The following is a 21,830-nucleotide window of genomic DNA, read 5'->3' as shown; positions in this document are numbered from 1 at the left end:
TATATTGATTTGGTTTCTTTAGATGTTATAATGGCCAGAAGTTCCCCAAGGTCATTCAGTTTCCTGAATGATGAGTTTTACATATTATGAGATTGGGAAGAATAGAAACTGCCATGGAAATTGGGGCATGAACACTGGGAGAGATGATGAAAGGGGAAGTAAGAGTGGCTAATAGTTCTAAGCTGAAAGGAAAAGGCTGGAGGTATTAGAATGGAAAGTCTTTACTTAGAATAACAGTATTAATTCAAAACTGATCCTTCAACTGTGTGGTCTGTGACTAGATTTTTCTCCAAACTATACAATACAAAGTACTATGGTAATCTTTTTTTAAGGAAAGATTTTATTCAACAGTGGAAAGTGTTATATGTGGCAAGGAAGAGGTTTGATCAAAATTACTATATATTATAAATAAAACATGAAACAGAAGAAGGAAAGATTATGCATCTGCTGATTCTTCTAGACTTTTCACGAACAGCAGAAAGTGGTGAGATACAGCTTCAGGAAAATGTCAACGTATTCTAATAAGAGTGAGAATTTCTTGAAATCAGGGTCCAGGTCTTACTTTTTTCCATATCCCCCAGGTCTGCGCAGGGTCTGAGAGATATTAAGAGCTCAATAGATGTTTCCTCACTGAATCCATTGATAACTAGATATCGTTTTGGTTCCAGAGAGGCCCCAGTGGAAATAACATACCCGGGGGAAAATGGCCAAAGGGCATATCTTGAAAGATACCAGATCAATTCTGGTATTTAGCCATTCTGGTGTTTGGGTCTACACTGAAGATCAGTCTGTTGGTTGAATCCACTAGCGAGTTTGTCTGTCTTCATTGGAGGCCAGCTTCATATCAAACCAGATCTGTGAACCGATAAGAAAGAATAGACCTTTCATCCTAATGATTCACCTGTTCTCTTAATCATGAATATCAAAAACTTCCTAAATCTGTACTACATGATGCTACATGGTGATAGCACTTTGGGGCATAACTTATAATAAACACACATCGGTAAAGCCAAAAGGTACAAATTTGGAATGTTCCTATTATGTAGTTTGCCCAAGTAAGCATGCTTGAATATTCTGTAGGGATGAGCCAAAACGTGTGTCTCACAAAGCTGGTAAGAAATGTATGGGAACTTTCACATTGGCTCAGTGATGTGAATGTTACATTGTGAAAACCTTGTACTGAGTGAGAAACAACTTCAGGAATGAATTAAAACCACAAGTGAAAGTCTGTCATCTGGCAAATCATCAAATATTGATGTCCTGTGATATTCAAAACTACCATTTTTTGTCACCTAGTAAATTAAGGCTTCAGTCGTTAGGATTTTATTAAGATACTATGGGAGGTATCAGTGTCATCTACTGGGGTCAGGGCTGTCATCTACTTATAATGAACTGAAAAAGTAGAATGTAAATTCTAAAATTATGAATGTATATATGTCTCTATTTGACTCAAATATTGAAAAAACACATTCAGTAAACTCATACTGGTGTGGATAGGAAGTAAAAAAAGAATGGGGAGAGAAGTGGACCACCTATTCTTTAGGGATTTGAAGAAAAAGAAAAAAATCTTCAAACAGATGGCATTTCCAGATCTGGTAAGAACATAAAGAAATAATAAAAGAAGCGACTGCACAGCTGAATCAAACTATGTGTTGTTTTTCTCAAGAGAACCAGAATCAGTACAGTTCAGCATAAAGTCACTTCACAACACAAGCCCTGTTGAAGAATGATGTCAAAATATATGTCGGGTGCAGATAAATAGTCCTGTCTTAATTTTTTTTAAAGATGTACATTGGCCAAAGTAAGTTACCTAGCTAAGTTCAAAGTCAATGTGCGAGAGCAAAAATGTTACAAGGAAAGCCATGCGATGTAGGGCAGGTAAAGAATTGGGACCATTTTGGCAATCTACCATGGATGGTCTTCTGTGGCAATTCATTTCTAATGGTTAATGGACTTAATGAGTTTTCTCTCATCTCTCCACTCCATATTTAGGCATCCAAATTCAATTTAGTCACCTTATAACTCTTGGGAAAGGTCAGAGGTTATGAATGTATATGTCTTTAGAGGCCCAGCGGGTAACTAGAATGTACATTGTAATGTAATGGTCAGCATTCCAATTCAGCCCAAGTAACTCCCATCCACCTGCCGAGTTAACCTGCCAGGCCCATTTTCTAGCCCTGGTGATATGATCTCATAGGTCACATTTAGGTCTGATATCAGATAATAATTATTCTATTCCCAATATGATAGAACTGTAATAGAAGCTAAAATAGTCAGATTTTATGGAATAGATGACAGTGGCTCAACTTCTGGAGTTAAGTATGTTCCCTGATGGATTGGGAGCTTGGAGGAGGCTTGGTTAATTCCCTGAGTATAGAACATCTTCCCTGAGTGATCTTTTGGAAAAAAAAAATCAGTGGAGACAAAGCACAGTGAAAATATAAACAAGCATTAAATATAAAATCCTTCATTCTCAACTGGCAGTACTTAGTGCTGGGAAAACAGCCCTGACCCAGGGAGATACTGAGCAGAATCCTTTCTTTGGCTTCTCCCCTGTCTTTTTTCTAGGCTCACAGAAAGTAAGCAGTGCTTGATTTTCCCAATTTCTGATATTGCAACATTGATTATTTTGCTGCAAATTTGATTTGAGCAATAAAGGAAGGCACTGTATAAAATTTTTTCTACAACTTTTGCTAGTTTCTGTAAGATTCCATTAGGTTTCATTGAGTAACTCTAATAATGCAATTGTTGCTAATCACCAAGTGGTATATAATGTCTGGTTTTATTTTTTTTAATTAAAAAACAGACTCTACCTACTTGTACTTTATGATGGTCATTTGTTTTATTACACATGAATTAAACAATGTACCAACTACCTTGAGAAGCTGCTTCTTCTCTCTCCAGTTTTCCACCTCTCCCACTAAATACTCTGAAATCATAGTTTTAGCAAATTCATTTGTCTGGTTGACCTCGTATGGTGTGTTGTTTAGTGGAAATGATCCTTCTGCAACCTAAATGACTTAAGCATATTTTTAGAGAATTTGATACTAAAGATGTGTCTCTGAGAGCTCTAGGTTTGTCTTCAGCCAGGTCATTTAGCTTTTTGCCTGAAAGGAGTTCCAGATGCATAAGGCACTTAAGAATAATGTGTCTAACATCACATGTACCCCTATATTAGGTCTGTGCCAAGATCAAGGTCAAAGGTGTAAACTGCAGCTCATTTACTCTGACATAAAAAGAAACAAAATTGAGTTATTTGTAGTGAGGTGGATGGACCTAGAGTCTGTCATACAGAGTGAAGTAAGTCAGCAGGAGAAAAACAAATACCATATGCTAACACATATATATGGAATCTAAAAAAAAAGAAAATGGTTCTGAAGAACCGAGGGGCAGGACAGGAATAAAGACGCAGACATAGAGAATGGACTTGAGGACACAGGGAGGGGGACGAGTAAGCTGGGACAAAGTGAGAGAGTGGCATGGACTTATATATACTATCAAATGTAAAATAGATAGCTAGTGGGAAGCAGCTGCATAGCACAGGGAGATCAGCTCGGTGCTTTGTGACCACCTAGAGGTGTGGGATAGGGAGGGAGATGTGAGAGGGAGGAGATATGGGGATATATGTATATGTATAGCTGATTCACTTTGTTATACAGCAGAAACTATCACACCATTGTAAAGCAATTATACTCCAATAAAGATGTTAAAAAAATAATAATGCTGCACTGAACATGGTGGTGCAGATATCTTTTAGGAAAAAAAAAGATAGTAGTGAGTGAGTCAGCTGATACTTTTAAATGTAGTGTCAGCCTTTGCATTGGTGGCTGAAGAAGATTTAAAGGTCTTTTATGACCTTTTTTCACTTTCTGAAATGCCAAGTTAATCTCTGGACTAATTAATACTATGGATTAATAAATTAATGCAATAGGTATTTAATACATTAACAGTACGAATATTTTGTTAAATCCTAACTGATTAAATGAAATACTTGTTGACTTCATAGATATCCAAATAACAAAGAAAAAGAGGCATACCTATAAAGGATGAAAACATTGTAAAAAGTTAATAAATTTTGAATTGAATTCTTGAGTTGAATAAAAATTTATTGAGTTGAACAAAATTATTAGATGAACAAGAGATAAAAATCATAACACTATAGAGGTGCCTAAAAAAATTAAGATGGTGATATTATTCCAAAGGGATGTGGCTGCCAGAATGTAGTCAATATAAGTGCAAAAAAATTAAAATAAATATCCCAAAGAAGATTATCTCACAGGAATGGGGAAGATCATTCAAACTTGTCATTTCATAATAATTGTGCTAAGGGAAAATAAGCTAACTCCTCTGATTTTTTTTTAATTGCAAATACAATTTTTCTCCCATAATAATATTGATACTTACATGAATATAAGCTTTAGTTAGCAAATAATTTATGTACTGCGTAACAATAAATACTGAAAGAAATATTTTAATTTTAGGATTTGGTGTATTTATTATTATATTATTATATTTATATTATATTATTATTATTATAAATACCAAAAGGAAATTTTTAATGTTAAGATTTGGCTTCTTTTTTTTTTTTTGCTATATGTGGGCCTCTCACCGCTGTGGCCTCTCCCGTTGCAGAGCCCAGGCTCCGGACGCGCAGGCTCAGTGGCCACGGCTCACGGGCCCAGCCGCTCCGTGGCATGTGGGATCCTCCTGGACCGGGGCACAAACCCGTGTCCCCTGCATCGGCAGGCGGACTCTCAACCACTGCGCCACCAGGGGAGCCCAAGATTTGGCTTCTTAAACAGATGTTTTTTCTTTTAAAGTCACCTCATCTCTGTCATAACATCCAATTAAGGTTCACAAGACTTAAGAGGTTTTAGGACTTCCGGCACAAGTGAGCCCCAAAACAAGATTTATCTGTTATTCTTCATCAGATGTTGTGTGTTATCAGCCTTGTTTTCCTTGGAAATGTTTGAGGTTTATTTAACAGAAAGATATACAATTTCAGAATGAGTCTGACTAGTCATGTCATTTATATGAGGTGATCTTTTCATTGTGTTAGAGAAGAGTTCACATTTTGGGATATATGTTTAAGAGTTTGCAGTTGCCTTCCTTTAACTTTTTGGGTCAAAGCCTATTCTAAATGTATTACCAGGACTTCTAATATTCCAGGTCATATATCTTAGAGGGATGTTTTGTTCCAAGATCTGATGTCCTTTCAGGAGGAAAATACACTAAGACCAATGACTGAATGTTTGGGACCAATTTATGGCCTGGTTTGTCCCATAAACCTGTTTGTTGAAATAAAAGATGATGGAAATGTGTTTAGTGTCCATAACCTTTACTAGCCATATTGGGAATCTGTAACTCTTGGCTGTCTTTTTCTGTTCATTTAAAAATTCCTTATTTGGTTTGTTTAATAGCTTTTCTGAAGTTTTTTTATTTCTACTCAGTTTTCTTTTTTTTAAACTACTTTATTGAGGTATCTTTGACATGTAAAATAATATATATTTAAGGTGTACAACTTGATGTTTTGATAAATGTATACATTGTGAAAAGATCACCACAATAAAGCTAAGTTACATATCTGTCCCATCTCCGTAGTTAGTGTGTGTGTGTGTGTGTGTGTGTGTGTGTGTGTGTGTGTGTGTGTGTGTTGAGAAGATTTAAGATCTATGTTCTTAGCAAATTTCAAGTATGCAATACAGCATTGTTAACTGTCATTACCATGCTGTACTTTAGGAGTTCTTCAGAACTCCTAAATGAGTTCTTCAGAACTCATTCATCTTGCATAACTGAAACATTGTCCCCTTTTGCCAACATCTCCTCATTTCCGCCCCCTCCTCTGCACCTGGCAACCACTATTCTGCTCTCTGCTTCTATGAGTTTTACTATTTTAGATCCCACGTGTAAGCAAGATCATTCAGTATTTGTCTCTCTGTGTCTGGCTTATTTCACTCAGCATGATGTCCTTCAGGTTCATCTATGTTGTCACAAATGGCAGGATTCCCATTTTGTTAAGACTAAATAATACCCCATTGTATGTACATACCACATTTTCTTTATCCATTCATTCATCAAGGGACCTTTAAGTTGTTTTCATATCTTGGCTATGTTATGAATGATGCTACAATGAACACAGGTATATACCTATTCGAGATCTAGATTTCATTTCCTTTGGGTGTATACCCAGTAGTGAAATTGCTGTGTCATATACTAGTTATTTTTAATTTTTTGAGGAATCCCCATACTGCTTTTCATAATGCCTTTACAAATTTACATTTCTATCACCAGTGCATAAGTCTCCCTCTTCTCTACATCCTCTCCCACTTATCTTTTTGATGATAACCATTCTAACAGATGTGAGTGATATCTCCTTGTGGTTTTGATTTGCATTTCCCTGATGGTAGTGATGGTGAACATCTTTTCACGTATCTTTTGGCCACTTGTATGTCTTTTTTTGAGAAATGTCTATCCAGGTCCTCTGGCCATTTTTTAAATTGGGTTATTTGGGATTTTTTTTTACTCTTGAGTTATATGAGTTTTTTAAAAATATATTTTGGATATTAACCCCTTGTCAGACATATGGTTTGCAAATATTTTCTTCCACTAGGTAGGTTGGCTTTTCACTCTGTTGATTGTTTCCTTTGCTGTACAGAAGCTTTTTAGCTTGATGCAACTTCACTTGTCAAATTTTGTCTTAGTTGCCTGTGCTTTTGCTGTCATGACCAAAGAATTGTTGCTAAGACCAGTGTCAAGGCGCTTTTTTTTTTTTTTTTTTTTTTTTTTTTTTGCGGTACGCGGGCCTCTCACTGTTGTGGCCTTTCCCATTGCGGAGCACAGGCTCCAGACGCGCAGGCTCAGCGGCCATGGCTCACGGGCCTAGCCGCTCCGCGGCACGTGGGATCTTCCCGGACCGGGGCATGAACCCGTGTCCCCTGCATCAGCAGGCGGACTCTCAACCACTGCGCCACCAGGGAAGCCCCAAGGCGCTTTTTTCCTGTGTTTTCTTCTAGTAGTTTTACAGCTTAAAGACTTATATTTAAGTCTTTCATCTATTTTGAGTTAATTTTTGGTACTTGGTGTGAGATAAGGGTACAGTTTAATTCTTCTGCATGTGGCTATCCAGTTTTCCTAATACCATTTATTGAAGAGACTATCTTTTCCTCATTGTGTGTTCTTGGCACCTTGTCAACGATTAGCTGACTGTATAAGCACAGGTATATTTCCAGGCTCTTCATTCTGTTCCATTGGTCTATATACCTGTTTCTGTCCCAGTAACATAGTGTATTGATTACTATAACTTTGTAATATAGTTTGAAATCAGGAAATGTGATGCCTCCAGCTTTGTTTTTCTTGTTCAGGTTCTGAGTTTGAAAGTATTCCCTCTTCTGTTTTTTGGAAGAGTTTAAGAAAGATTGACATTAATTATTTTTAAAATATTTGGTAGAATTCACCTGTGAAGCCATCTGGTCCTGGGCTTTTCTTTGTCAGGAGGTTTTAGATTACCACTTCAATATTTTTGTTTGTTATTGGCCTGAACTAGAAAAAGGAGAACAAACCAAGCCCACAGTTAGCAGAGGAAAGAAATAATAAGAACTAGGGCAAAAATAAATCAAATAGTGAATAGAAAAACAATCAAAAAGATCAACTAAACTGAGAGTTTGTTTTTTGAAAAGATGAAATTGACAAAACCTTAGCCAGACTGAGGGGGAAAAAAGGGAGAAGATGCAAATAAATAAAATCAGAAATGAAAGAGCAGATATTACAATGGATGCTTCAGAAATTAAAAGGGTGATAGAGACTATTATGAACCATTATATGCCAAAATACAGGATAACCTAGAAAAAATGAATAAATTCTCAGAAACATATGATATTTAAGACTGAATCTCAGTTTTCATGCATTCATTTAATAAATATTTATTGAACATCTACTATGTATTAGGCAAATTTCTAGGTGTAACTAAGGATATAAGGGCCCAAGGGACAAGAATTTGCTGTTGGGAATTTATCATATTATTAAGTTTCTACCGATTATATTGAGTTTCTACTGATTATAGTTGCAAGATATTTTAAGAACTAAGAGACTTGCCCCCAGTTCTGTAAATAGGTAATACATCTGTAGTGCTGGTTCTTAACCCTGGCTGTACTTTAGAGTCACCTGGAAAGCTTTATAAAAAATACAAATATCTGGGCTCCACTGAAGACCAATTAAATTAGGATCTCTGGGGTTGGAGCCCTGCCATCAATAATTTTGTAAAAGCTCTCCAAGTGACTTTACTGTGTATCCAGTGTTAGAATTGCTGCTCTATTGGAGGGCATGATAGTGAAGTGATGAGGTTTGTCTCCAGCTTTCTGAGAATTTAGAGGTTGGGGTTATGAAGAAAAGAAGATATTTTCTGATAAAGAGATTTATGTTTAACTTCCTCATTCAGGTTTTTATAGAATGACTTAATCTGCAGTGTGGGAGGAAAAGTCATGGACACCAGCATGTCAGGACAATAAAAGTAGTGATTTCCTCTGTACTCCTGTGAGCCACAGCAATAACCTTTCTGTGTAGTTCTCCAGTTGTCTAGTATTACTGAAGATCAACCTTGCCCAAAGTGGCAAATAGACTTAGTGATTTCTGAAATTTTCTTCCATTCCATTATTAAGCTTATAGATATGACCCTTTAAACCTCCAGGTTGTTAGTGACTAACTCAGTTAATTCCCAGTGACTGGGGTAGTTTATGCAAATTCTCTGAGATCAACTTCCCCTCAATTTCATTAAATTCCTTAACCATAGAGTTTAACTTTCCACCTTCAATTCAACATCTGTCATTATCCCTGTCCCCCTAAAAAAAGAAAGACTTCCTTGAGTTTTATTTCATCTGTTTGATCCCAGTTTGTATCAATACAATAGAAGAGAGGAGTTTATCTAACTCTGTTTTGCTTAGTTTCAACCACTGAGGATGGGGGGTGCGGGATAAAGGGACGAAAGGGTGTGTGCCTGCGTGTGTGCATGCGTGTGTGTTTGTGAGAGCGAGAGAGAGAGAGATTGAAATAAAAGAACACAAGATATTAAGAGAAAAAAAGAGATACCAGAGTAACATACATTGGGGAATGGATACTTTACCTAGAGACAGAAAAAAGTAAGTACAGAACACTAAGTAACATCATATTTATGTGTGATCATCAGCTGAAGCCCGTAACTACACATGCCAAGCTCAAATAGCTTCAGGGCCAAGCTCTACCTTGGCTTTGGGGTAGGACTCATTAGTCAAGATAGAGATCCTTTCCTATGGGAAACAGTCACCTATTTGGGAACCTGACTCTTAAGAAAAACCGTGTGTTTCATTGCCTCTGATAGAAACTTTATCCTATTTTGTGGATTATCCCTTTTATTTTTTTTTTATCAAAGTACTAATTTTGAATATTGACCCCACTCTTTTCTAGCTGTGTGACGTAGGATTAGGTTCTCAGTTTCTCTAGGATTTAGGTGGCTTATCTACAATGTCAAGTGGACAGTGCCTGGAACAGAATAGGTGTTCAATAAATGTTTATATTGAAAGAATGTCTAAGGCGCCCTTCAACTCCAAATCGAATGTGTGACCCATTTTGCTGTTAGAGAGGAAGAGGAGTCTAAAACTGCTCTGAATATGAATGGTTTTAAAGAAAAATGTTGTGATTCTCCAGGCCCTCACTTTGCAGTGGACATCTGGGTGATACGGGCAGATGGAAGAACTTCTGTCTCTAGCCAAAATAATTTATAAAGTCCCAGTTTCAGGGCTGTATGGGGTGAGGTTGTGAGAGTCCTAGGGTTTCATAATACACATTTTCCTCATGGGGAAGATGGAAAAGTTGGACTTGATGTTGCTAAAACACATTTGTTTTTATTCTCATTCTTTGCCTCTTTTGGCTACCGAGCAAATGTAAGATCATTTGCAAATCTTATGGCATGTGTGTATGTGTTATAAAGTACATGTCCCGAGCAAACGTAAGATCATTTGCAAATCTTATGGCATGTGTGTATGTGTTATAAAGTACATGTCCTTCCTGCTGATGGATCTCTAGCCAAAGGCAGCAATCCCCAGGGCCCCCACCCCTCGCCTTCTTTCAGAGGGAACAAATGCATTGCAGTGACAAATACAACTTTGAGTAGATATGTGAAAATAAACATGTCCGTAGAAAAGAGCCAAAGTTTCTTTCCTTTGGTGGCTATTTAGTTTCCTTTTAAACTTTTCATCTTTGGTTTATTGTAGAAAGATTTTAATTGGGTTTCAGGTTCAAAACTTAGAGCAAATATGAGGCCAAAAATCCTTTGTGACCTGAAATTATCCTTATAGCATTTCCTTCTGTTCTTCCTTCCTTCCTTCCTTCCCTCCCTCCTTCCTTCCTTCCTTCCTTGCATTTCTCAATAAATGCTTGTGGAATGCTAACAGTAAACCATGCTTCGCTGGGCACTGGAGCTCAGAGATCACACAGAGGGCCTGCAAAGGAGAAAAGCAAGTAACCAAAAATACATTTTCTAAAAGTGAAAAGTATCCTGGGTGGCTGCAGGCCTGTGTCCTGATCCTTTCAGCTGATGGCCACACTGCTGGCTCTGTGCCTTTTCTCCTGATGAGCCCTCTTCCTACCACGCCTCGCACTGCCCATGCCCACAAACCCTCAGTGTCATTTAAAGTAACCTCCAGCAGTGGCCCCTAGTCTCACTTTGCTATATTTCTAAGGCGCTATGTTTGCACCACTTTTAATCACTTTTACCTAGCCTGGCTTGTGTTATAGTTATTTATAAGACCCTGTCCCCCACTAGACTGTCAGCACGATGGGCACAGGTTTTATCTTGCTTTTCTTTATGTCTTCCTGTTTTGCATAGCAGGTACTCAGTCAATGCTGGGTGAATTGACCGAATGGACTATGGGGGCCAGTAACCTACTGCCGTACTTTAGGAAAGCAGGAGCAGGGAAGGAAGCTTGTGTTTTGAATTCTCCTTTCTCCCATCACCGTCTTGGGACTTGTATGGCCCATACAGGACACCCCTCCTAAGATATCACCTTTGTAAGTTACTTCTGTCTCTCATCAGTTGGTCCCTTTGTCTAATACCTCCATATTGAGTATCCAGACCATGCCCATTAGCTGTTGATGCTACATTATACTGGTATGTGTTCTATTTGGACCTGTGGATTTTTTTTACAACTAAATTATAGCTTTGAGAAGGGTCAGGGGAGTCCTCATTTTTGTACCTTTCACAATGCCTTGGCTTAGTACTGGTTCCGATTGGATGCTCAATAAATGTGTGAAGTGACTGTAAATCAGAAAACATTCCACCAGGATTTGTGAACCAGAACGTCCTGCCCAGGGGCTCATCTTCACTTTGAGATTGCGTGTTGTATGTTGTCTCATTAGATTATCTGAGCAGTCTGCTCGGGGCAGTTTCTGGTTTTATTAGAAGCTGGTCATGATCACTGTGGTTTCCAGTGTTGTTGTTCTTGCTTTCTTCTCTTTTGATTACATGAGCACCTTCCTCATTTTCATAACCCTAGCCGATATTTGTGAGAACTCAATGCTTTGTTGTAACATGTCTGTCTTTGAAGAACAGGCAGAGATATGTAAAATCATACTTGTTTGGGAAAAGAAATTGGCACTGGTTTTTCTAGTTGTAATTTAGAACATACCAGACACTCATAATAGCAAATAAACCAATTTGAAACTCACAGGCCAAACTCCAAAATTCAGTCTGTAGTATCCTCATGTGTATCTATATTATAATTGAACAGCTCTGCAGCCTCTAAGCTGCTGCTCAGGAATCTGTAAAAGTACAGTTCCTTATGGTCAAGAGAAGATCAAACAACAGAGAAGATGTCATCTTAGAATGTTTTTCCTAAACCTATGTGGTTTCCATTTATAGTGAATTTGGTCTACACATTAAGTTTTAGTAACTCTCTCTGTATACACAAATCAGAGTCTCCAAGCTGGCACAACATTCAGAATGTTTTTATAATGAGAAATTAGTATAGAGCAGAAGTGTTGAATTGTAAAACTAATGTTACAAAAATATGTTACCTATGCCAAAGAAACACTTTCACATCGAGGACTCAATTTATGGCACCGTTTTTCAGTGTGGGATTCCGTTACCCCTTCTTCTTTTTAAAATTGCTTTTAAAATTCAGCTTTCAGGCCAACTCTTCTTTTGGGTCCTTAGGCCACATCAGAGCCCCTAGCAGATCAGGAAGAACTGGTGTGACACCAGGGTCTGGTCTGTTCCCTGCCAGCTCACCTACTGATGGATGACGCCTGGCCGCATGCCTCCTTGTTGTTTGCTGTATTATTACAACAGAAAGCATTTTCAAAAGCTACATTTATCAAGTTGTCATAATAGTTGGGCTTGCATATCTATCTAGCCAGAAAAAAAATAATAAATCTCTCCCTTAGCACTAATCTGTTTGAGCCACGTGATACATCACATGAAGAGGCAGTGCAAAACAAATAGGCATCCTATATGACATTCAGGGACCTTTCAACTAAATGCTTAAGAAGGGAGATATTTTTTATCCTTGCATTTGTAAGTCCCATAGCACCAAAGACGTCTGTCTCCTTGTTTCAAAGGTACTTTGCCACTGGAGGTCGTTTGTGTGTTGGGGATACATTACTCCTAGAATTTTGGCGGCTTTGTCTAATGAAGGAGCTTTAACCTTAAATGGAAAAAAACTGAAGTTTACCAGGAAAAAGGTCCAAGACACCTTTAACATTTAAGATCAGTTTTTCATAGGCAAGTGATACCAGATTAAATATTATTTGTTATGTAGACTCTTGTAAGTAAATTTCTTATTTGACATAGGTGGTTGTCTGGGAGCACGTGACTATTCAGGGGGATCGGTGTGGGTAGAATGGGATTCATGTTCAGAGTCAATGTACATTCATTAAATGTTTGTTAAAAGTACTTCAAATCTATTAATGTTAATAAATAACTAAGGATGCATACTAGGACATCTCCAATTATTCAGAGATATATAATGAATATACAATATAAGCATAGTCATGTGTAGATACTTTTTTATTGAGATATAATTGACCATGTAACATTGTGTAAGTGTAAGGCATGTGAGTTGATTTGATCCATGTATTATATTGCAATATGATTATCACTTTAGCATTAAAGATTTATGTAAGCAGCGGTGGGGTGGGGGGAAGCCAACAAATAGCTAAAGCCTGGAAAGAGAGCTTTTAATTTTCCATGGCAATTCATCTCTTCTAAGGTTGTTAAATTATGGTAATAGAAACTAAGATAACATCAGAATGTTAAGTATTGGAAGAGTTTGGATGGTTTGTTATGTGTGAATTGGAGACCAATAAAGTATGCTTCAAGCCTATACTAATCTCATTATTATAAGTGAATTAAAATAATTCACAAATGATAGCTTGATGTTTAGGTGATTTCCTTTTTTGAGAAAAGGAACTAAGTCAAAATTAATAAATGACTGGTTAGGAGTAAAGAGCTGATATAAATAAGAAAATTTCTGTACAAATTTGGTTTGAAATATATTTTTATTTATATTTTGTTCTTTTATACTTGAATCAGTTTCTGATTTATTAATTGGTACAATATTTAACTCACTAAATATAGTCCTGTAACTGTTTCATAGTTTTCATTGAGCAGATGCATTTACTTAAATCCTTTGTTACTGGTGGCCTATAACTTTCCTCAGAAACCATTTTGGACTGAAATTTCTAATGTTTGTTTTCATTTCCAGAGGTGAATTTTATTTTGTTAAAATGTGAAGAAAATCTTTCAGCTGTTTTGTGTTAACTGTTTTTTTAAAGAATTTTTTTAAAAAACAAGAAAATATTTTTTACTGCATAATTCTCAGATGAGGGTTTTATGCCTAGATAAATGCCTTCAATGAAGAAATTCATGCTTGGCAAGAATTAAAATCCTTGCAGTAGAATAGTCACTTTGTTACTTCAGTAAAATTTACATTCCACTTTAACAAACTTGAACTTTCAAAAAATACAAACTTTTCTGCACTGAAGTTCTTTCACATTACATTTTACTGACGAGTGTGGTTCTCTTGGAGTTGTTCCCAATGTACGCTGTGTATCTAGATGTCATTTACTTACTGGCTTTACCAGAATTTAGAAGCAGGTTATGTACTGATGTGGAAAATAAGGTGCAGTTAACCCCCAGGCTCAGCCTCCAAGGTTTAATCTAGTGTTAGGATTTTCCACGTCTTGAGTACATCTTGCTCCTTTTGTATTATTATCGTTGTTGTATATGCTTTAGAGTTAGACACACCTGGGTTCCAATCCCTGGTTCTCTCTTTCCTGAGTAGGTATATGGCTTTCAGCCTCCTAGTCTTTCTCAGCTTCAGTTTCCTTACCTATTAAGTGGGAATAATAAAGCCTTCCAGTTGTTGGAAAATTAGAGATAATGTGCACAGAATACCTAATACTGGACCAGATACCTATAGAAGACACTCAATATATAGTAAGGCATTAGTATTAATATTATTGTCCACAATTTGATAGTGTCTTTTAATAACAAGGACTTTTCCAAACTCAAACATTACCACTTTACTATCATATTTCACTCAAACTAAATAAGCTCTCACTCAAAAAGTAATACAATACAGTGAAGGGAAGACTTAACTCAGGAGCAGAATTAAATTATTTGCAAATCACTATTAGGTGTTAGACAATTACAGGATGTACTTTGGAAATGGTGGCAAGTGTTTTTTTCTTTGCTATGTTTTGTGTTTGTTTTCTTAATAGAGGAACCACTGATCAAAAAGTAGCTAAAGTCCAACTGAGATTGCAAGTAACATTTCTTTATATAGAATATGATACATTTATCTAAAATGAGGGTGATTTTGTAGTTTTGGAAAGTGCCAGTATTTGAAGGACAGCAAATCAGTGTGGGAACAGCAAATTGAAAGGGTGTACCTGTCTGCCTTATGATTGCCCTTATAAACTTGGATTCTTTGGGATTGGGAGACTGGTGAGTGGGATAGAAATTTTTTTGAAGACATCAAATTGTAGACGGCAGGAACGAAGAGTCACATTTCCTGGGAATCAGAGAGTCTTCTAAAGGCTTATCTCGAATGAGCGGTAACAGACAGACTCGGGATGACGGTACTCCCCCAGAAGTCCACCTCAGCTTTTATTTTGTGGGTGGTGGTGGTGGTGAGTATAGCTGCTTTACAATGTTGTGTTAGTTCCTGTTGTACAACGAAGTGAATCAGCTATATGTATACGTATATCCCCTCCCTCTTGGACCGCCCTCCCATCCCCTCCCCCATCCCACCCATCTAGGTCATCACAGAGCACCGAGCTGAGCTCTGTGTGCTATACAGCAGGTTCCCACTAGCTATCTGTTTTACACGCCGTAGTGTATTTATGTCAGTCCTAACCTCCCAATTCATCCCACCCTCCCCTTCCACCGCTGTGTCCACACATCCGTTCTCTATATCTGTGTCTCTATTACTGCCCTGAAAATAGGTTCATCTGTACCACTTTTTTAGATTCCACATATATGAGTTATTATATGATATTTGTTCTTCTCATTCTGACACACTTCACTCTGTATGACAGGCTCTAGGTCCATCCACATCTCTACAAATGACCCAATTTTGTTCTTTTTTATGGCTAATATTCCATTCTATATATGTACCATATCTTCTTTATCCATTCCTCTGTCGATGGACATTTAGGTTGTTTCAATTGCCTGGCCATTGTAAATAGTGCTGCAATGAACAATGAGGTGCATGTGTCTTTGGGAATTACGGTTTTCTCAGGGTATATGCCCAGTAATTGAATTGCTGAGTCATACTGTAGTTATATTTTTAGTTTTTTAAGGAACCTCCATATTTTCCTCCATAGTGGCTGTATCAATTTACATTCCCACCAAAAGTGCAAGAAGGTTCCCTTTTCTCCACACTCTCTCCAGCATTTATTGTTTGTAGATGTTCTGATGATGGCCATTCTGACCAGTGTGAGGTGATACCTCATTGTAGTTTTGATTTGCAGTTCTCTAATAATTAGTGATGTTGAGCATCTTTTCATGTGCCTCTTGGCCATCTGTATGTCTTCTTTGGAGAAATGTCTATTTAGATCTTCCACCCATGTTTTGATTGGATTGTTTGTTTTTTTTAATACTGAGCTGCATTAGCTGTTTATATATTTTGGAAATTAGTCCAAATATTTTCTCCAATTCTGAGGGTTGTCTTTTCACCTTCTTTATGCTTTCCTTTGCTGTGCAAAAGCTCTTAGGTTTCATTAGGTTCCATTTGCCTATTTTTGTTTTTATTTTCATTACTCTAAGAGGTGGGTCAGAAAAGATCTTGCTGTGATTTATGTCAAAGAGTGTTTTTTCATATGTTTTCCTCTAAGAGTTTGATAGTGTCTGGCCTTTACATTTAATCCATTTTGAGTTTATTTTTATGTATGGTGTTAGGGAGTGTTCTAATTTCATTCTTTTACATGTAGCTGTCCAGTTTTCCCAGCAGCACTTATTGAAGAGACTGTCTTTTCTCCATTGTATAGTCTTGCCTCCTTTGTCATAGATTAGGTAACCATAGGTGCATGGGTTTATTTTTTATTTATTTATTTTTTTTTTCAAGCTTCCATTTTCTTTATTAAAAAACAAAAATCACCAACTCATGGAAAATAATTCATCAAATTATAAAAAGGAGTAGAAACAAAAAATCAAATGTCAATTTAAAGAATATCTGATACACTATAATGTGTGTATACAGTCTCTTAAATAATTTAAGATTAGCTCCATATTAAACACCCAGCTTTTCTCACATTGTTGCAAACCCCAGTATTGTTCTTACTATACAGTCATTAATTATCTTTTTTAACAAAAATAAAGATTGAACTCAAACAGAACTCCTTAGTATTGCCATTTTAACTTTTGCTGCATTACTAGAATCAGTGTGTTTTCAAGAACTAGATCTTTCTAAGCCCATTTTTATTTGTAAAACTTCACTATTTGATTATATTCATTGTAGAAAAATGTGAAGATATGGAAAAATATAAAGAGAATTAAAAATTTACCCAGTATCCCTCCCCCCAAATATAATAACAAAAGAGTATATATATTTCTTTCTATTCTTTGTACATATTTAGAACAAAATTAGTACTGTAAAATGCTTACATTTAAATGCTTACATTAATATCAGTTAAATCTATCTGGTCTTATGTGTCATTTAAAGCCTGTGTTTCCTTATTTATTTTCTGTCTGGATGCTCTGTCCATTGGTTTAAGTGGGGTGTTAAAGTCCCCCACTTTTATTGTGTTACTGTAGATTTCCCCTTTTATGGCTGTTAGCTTTTCCCTTATGTATTGAGATGCTCCTATATTGGGTGTATAAATATTTATTATTGTTCTATCTTCTTCTTAGATTGATACTTTGATCATTATGTAGTGTCTTTTTTGTCTCTTGTAACAATCTTTATTTTAAAATCTATCTTGTCTGATGTCAGTATTGCTACTCCAGCTTTCTTTTGATTTCCATTTTCATGGAATATCTTTTTCCATCCCTTCACTTTTAGCCTGTATGTGTCCCTAGGTCTGAAGTGGGTCTCCTATAGACAGCGTATAGACAGGTCTTGTTTTTGTATCCATTCAGCCAGTCTTTGTGTTTTGGTTGGAGCATTTAATGCATGTACATTAAAGGTAATTATCAATATGTATGTTCCTATTACCATTTCGTTAATTGTTTTGGGTTTGTTTTTGTGGTTCTTTTTCTTCTCTTGTGTGTCCTGCCTAGAGATGTTCCTTTAGCATTTGTTGTAAAGTTGGTTTGGTGGTACTGAATTCTCTTAGCTTTTGCTTGTCTGTAAAGCTTTTGATTTCTCCATTGAATCTGAATGAGATCCTTGCTGGGTAGAGTAATCTTGGTTGTAGGTTTTTTCCTTTCATCACTTTAAATATGTCCTGCCACTCCCTTCTGGCCTGCAGAGTTTCTCCTGAAAAATCAGTTGATAACCTTATGGGGATCCCCTTCTATGTTATTTGTTGCTTTTACCTTGCTGCTTTTAATATTTTGCTTTGAATTTAATTTTTGTTAGTTTGATTAATATGTGTCTTGGCATGTTTTTCCTTGGGTTTATCCTGCCTGGGACTCTGCAGTTCATGGACTTGGGTGGCTATTTCCCTTTTCATGTTAGGGAAGTTTTCAACTATAATCTCTTCAAATATTTTCTCAGACCCTTTCTCTTTCTATTCTTCTTCTGGGGCCCCTATTATTCAAATGTTGGTGCATTTAATATTGTCATAGAAGTCTCTGAGACCGTCATCATTTCTTTTCACTCTTTTCTCTTTATTCTTCTCCTCAGTAGTTATTTCCACCATTCTGTCTTCCAGCTCACTTGTTTGTTCTTCTGCTTCAGTTATTCTGCTATTGATTCCTTCTAGTGTATTTTTTATTTCAGTTATTGTGCTGTTCCTCACTGTTTGTTTGTTCTTTAGTTCTTCTAGGTACTTGTTAATCATTTCTTGTATTTTCTCAATCTGTGCCTCCATTCTACTTTCAAGATTTTGGATCATCTTTACAATCATTACTCTGAATTCTTTTTCAGATAGGTTGCCTATTTCCTCTTCATTTATTTGGTCTTGTATTTGATCTTTACTCCTTCGTCTGTAACATATTTTTTTGTCGTCTCATTTTTTTGATGGGTGGGGCTGTGTTCCTGTCTTAGTGCTTGTTTAGCCTGAGGCATCCAGCACTGGAGTTTGCAGGCAGTTGGGTAGAGCGGGGTCTTGGTGCCTTGATGAGGACCTCTGGGAGACCTCACACTGATCAGTATTCCCTGGGGTCTGAGGTTCTCTGTTAATCCAGTGGTTTGGACTCTGTGCTCCCACCACAGGAGCTCAGGCCCGACCCCTGGCCTGGAAACCAAGATTTCACAAGCTGCGCAGCATGACAAAAAAAAAGAAAGGCAACAAACAAAAAGGAGCAGAACAATAACAAAGAATAAAAATACAATAAAATTAGAAAAATAAAAAATATATTACAAAAAATATATATAAGTGAAACAACAAAAAGAAGGCAAAACAGAACCACAACAGCCAAAAAAAAAAAAGCCACAAAAAGGCCTTGGTGGGGGTTGGGGCAGGTAGGCAAGGGAGGGCGGGGCTGGGGATCAGGAACTGTGCAGCCAGAAAAAGCCCTGGGGATGGGGTGGGGGGCATGGCTTAGGCTCAGCATGGCCAGAGGGGGCCCTGGAAGATGGTGGTTCAGGCCTGAGACCTCAGTAGGCTCACCAGGCCCAAGTGGGTGGGGGAAACGCTATCCGCATTCCCCTCTGATCCCCTGATCCCCCGAAGGTCTCTCCCTGTGCCTGATAATCCCCACTCTGTGGGTGGGCCCTTCCTAGTGTGGGAACCCCTCTCCTCCCCCACCGCCGTTTGTTTTTGTTTTGTTTCTGCTAAATGAGAAACATTTATTCAATCTTTTACATTATATGCTTACTTTTCCTGTTACCCAAGGGTGCTTTTTTTAAATTATTGAACTATAGTTGATTTATAATATTGTGTTAGTTTCAGGCATACATCAAAGTGATTCAGATATCTGTATCTATATATCTGTATCTGTCTATCTATATATATATGTATTCTTTTTCAGATTCTTTTCCATTATAGGTTATTACAAGCTACTGAATATATTTCCCTGTGCTATACAGTAAATCCTTATTGTTTATCTATTTTATATATAGTAGTGTGTATATGTTAATCCCAAATTGTAATTTGTCCTCCCCCACATTTCCCCTTTGGTAACCATAAGTTTGTTTTCTATATTTGTGAGTCTGTTTCTGTTTTGTAAATAAGTTTAATTATAGTAGTTTTTTAGATTCCATATATAAGTGCTATTATATACTATTTGTCTTTATTTGACTTACTTCACTTAGTCTGATAATCTCTATGTCCATCTCAAGGATGCTTTTAGAACATACGTAGTAGGTATTCATAGTTTAAAATATCTGGGAAAAGGCTCATTTAAATTATTGAACTAGATGTTTTTCTGCTTTTTAATTTTTTTAGTAAGCATTATCTCTAATAACCCTGTTGACATTTGGATAGAACTTTCGTGAGTTATCTCAGTTGGTGATCACAACTTTAGGCACTGCCATTTCCATATACAGTGATATCCAGTTGACAGATGAGGAAGCAAAAACCCTGAGAGGACAAGAGGCTTATGCAAAGGGAAGAGCAAAGTCTATGACTCAGATTGTCAAACTCCTAATTCCGATGTGTTTCCATTATTCCTTTAAGGGAGATAAGTTTAGGAAAAGAAAATAAAAGGAGGGTGGAAAACATAGCATTTTAAGGTCTTCATGATTAATGCCAGAGTTCACTTTTTTAAGGCAAGAAGTCATCATTGGATCTCCTTTGTTTTAAAACCTTCAGTGGTTCCCCTCTGTCTATTGCAAAGTTCACAGCTAGAAGGCTTTTTTTTTTTAATATATCTTTCAGTTCCCCTCATACACCCGAAACTACACAACCAAACCACTTGAAAATGTACAAACACACCATATCTTTTCATTCCTCTATGCCTTTGCCTATGGTTTCTTCTCCACATATCCTTCACCCTCTTTTAATATCTATTGTATTTTTACATCTATTACATAATTAATTTATTTGTTAAATGTCTATATAATGCTTACTATGTGTGAGGTACTGTTTGAAGTGCTTCACAAATATTAACTCAGTTACTCCTCATAATAATCCCAGGAGATATGTAATATTATCCCAGATGACAAAACTGAGGTATAGAAACTAAGGAATCAGGATTCCAGAAAGAAGGTTCTGCTTTCAAACTGGGTACTCTTAACCACTACAGTATGTCACATATGCACTAGGATTTCCAAAATTGAAAAACATATCACACTCAGCCAACACTGATGACTACATGGCATGCTACCAAAGGCCTCCAGGTCATAGCATTAATTACCTTGTAAATTTACCATCAACTGGGGCCTAGCTCTCATCTTTTTAAACTCAGAAACCTGATATTTTTCAGCAATCACACCAAGAACAAATCCTTCTCTTGGAGGTGGACTTGCAATGACTTGGCCCGTGAGCTTAATATTTTAAGTTAAAATGTCAATTTATTAACTTACAGTGAAAAGTAGAACTGTCCATAACATGGACCATTCCCATGTCAGCATGACCAGTGCCTCTGCCTCTTAGCAGTCATGTAAAAACAGACCACTCTTGGCAAATTGCTTTGATCAACATGGCATTGTAATGAGGGATATTTCTGGGATGAGCAAAAAATTCACTGGCATCAGCTAGGTTAGTGTGAGGCATCTGGACTGTGATAGCAACAGCCTAGCCAAGGGGATCAGGAGGACGTGAAGTTCATTGGCCCTTAGCCTGGGACATTGCTGGGCTGGGCACTGGCAACCTAGTATCTCTTCCACCCTCCTTTTTTTTCTATGATTCTGGCCAGGCCTTTTTTTCCTTTGTTACATTCTGCTGTTGAGTGCATATTAATATAGTCAATCTGGTTACACTCAGGTCTTCAAGCCTGGGACCTTTCTATCTCTCTAAGATAGCCTTTGTGTAATTGTATTTTCAGATGACATTTCCTTTTTGATGACGTTCTTGAGACCTAACACAAATACTATCTAGCATTTTTTACACTGAATTATATGAATATTTTCTTAATAGCGAAGACCAAGTCATGCTCATTCTTCTTTGTATTCCCAGAAGTAAATGTATTGCCCAGTATATAATAGGAGCTCAATGGGCGTGTGCTGAACAAACAAGTGAATTAGGGGGCAGTAAAGCATCATGGTTTGAGTGTAAGCTCTGAATGGCTCGGTTTCAAATCTCAGCTCTACTAC

General features: G+C 37.0%; 1 protein-coding gene across 2 annotated transcripts in view; it reads left to right on the top strand.

The window, feature by feature from the left end:
• ADAMTSL1 (ADAMTS like 1) overlaps positions 1-21,830 on the top strand; it is a gene marked incomplete at both ends in the record, with an annotated part of 469,161 nt that overhangs the window by 35,636 nt on the left and 411,695 nt on the right. The window lies entirely within an intron of this gene.

The sequence above is a fragment of the Hyperoodon ampullatus genome, assembly GCF_949752795.1.
Source record: "Hyperoodon ampullatus genome assembly, chromosome: 6".
NCBI lineage: Eukaryota > Metazoa > Chordata > Mammalia > Artiodactyla > Ziphiidae > Hyperoodon > Hyperoodon ampullatus.
Note: the sequence above shows the minus strand (reverse complement) of the source record. Positions and strands in the feature narration are given on the sequence as shown.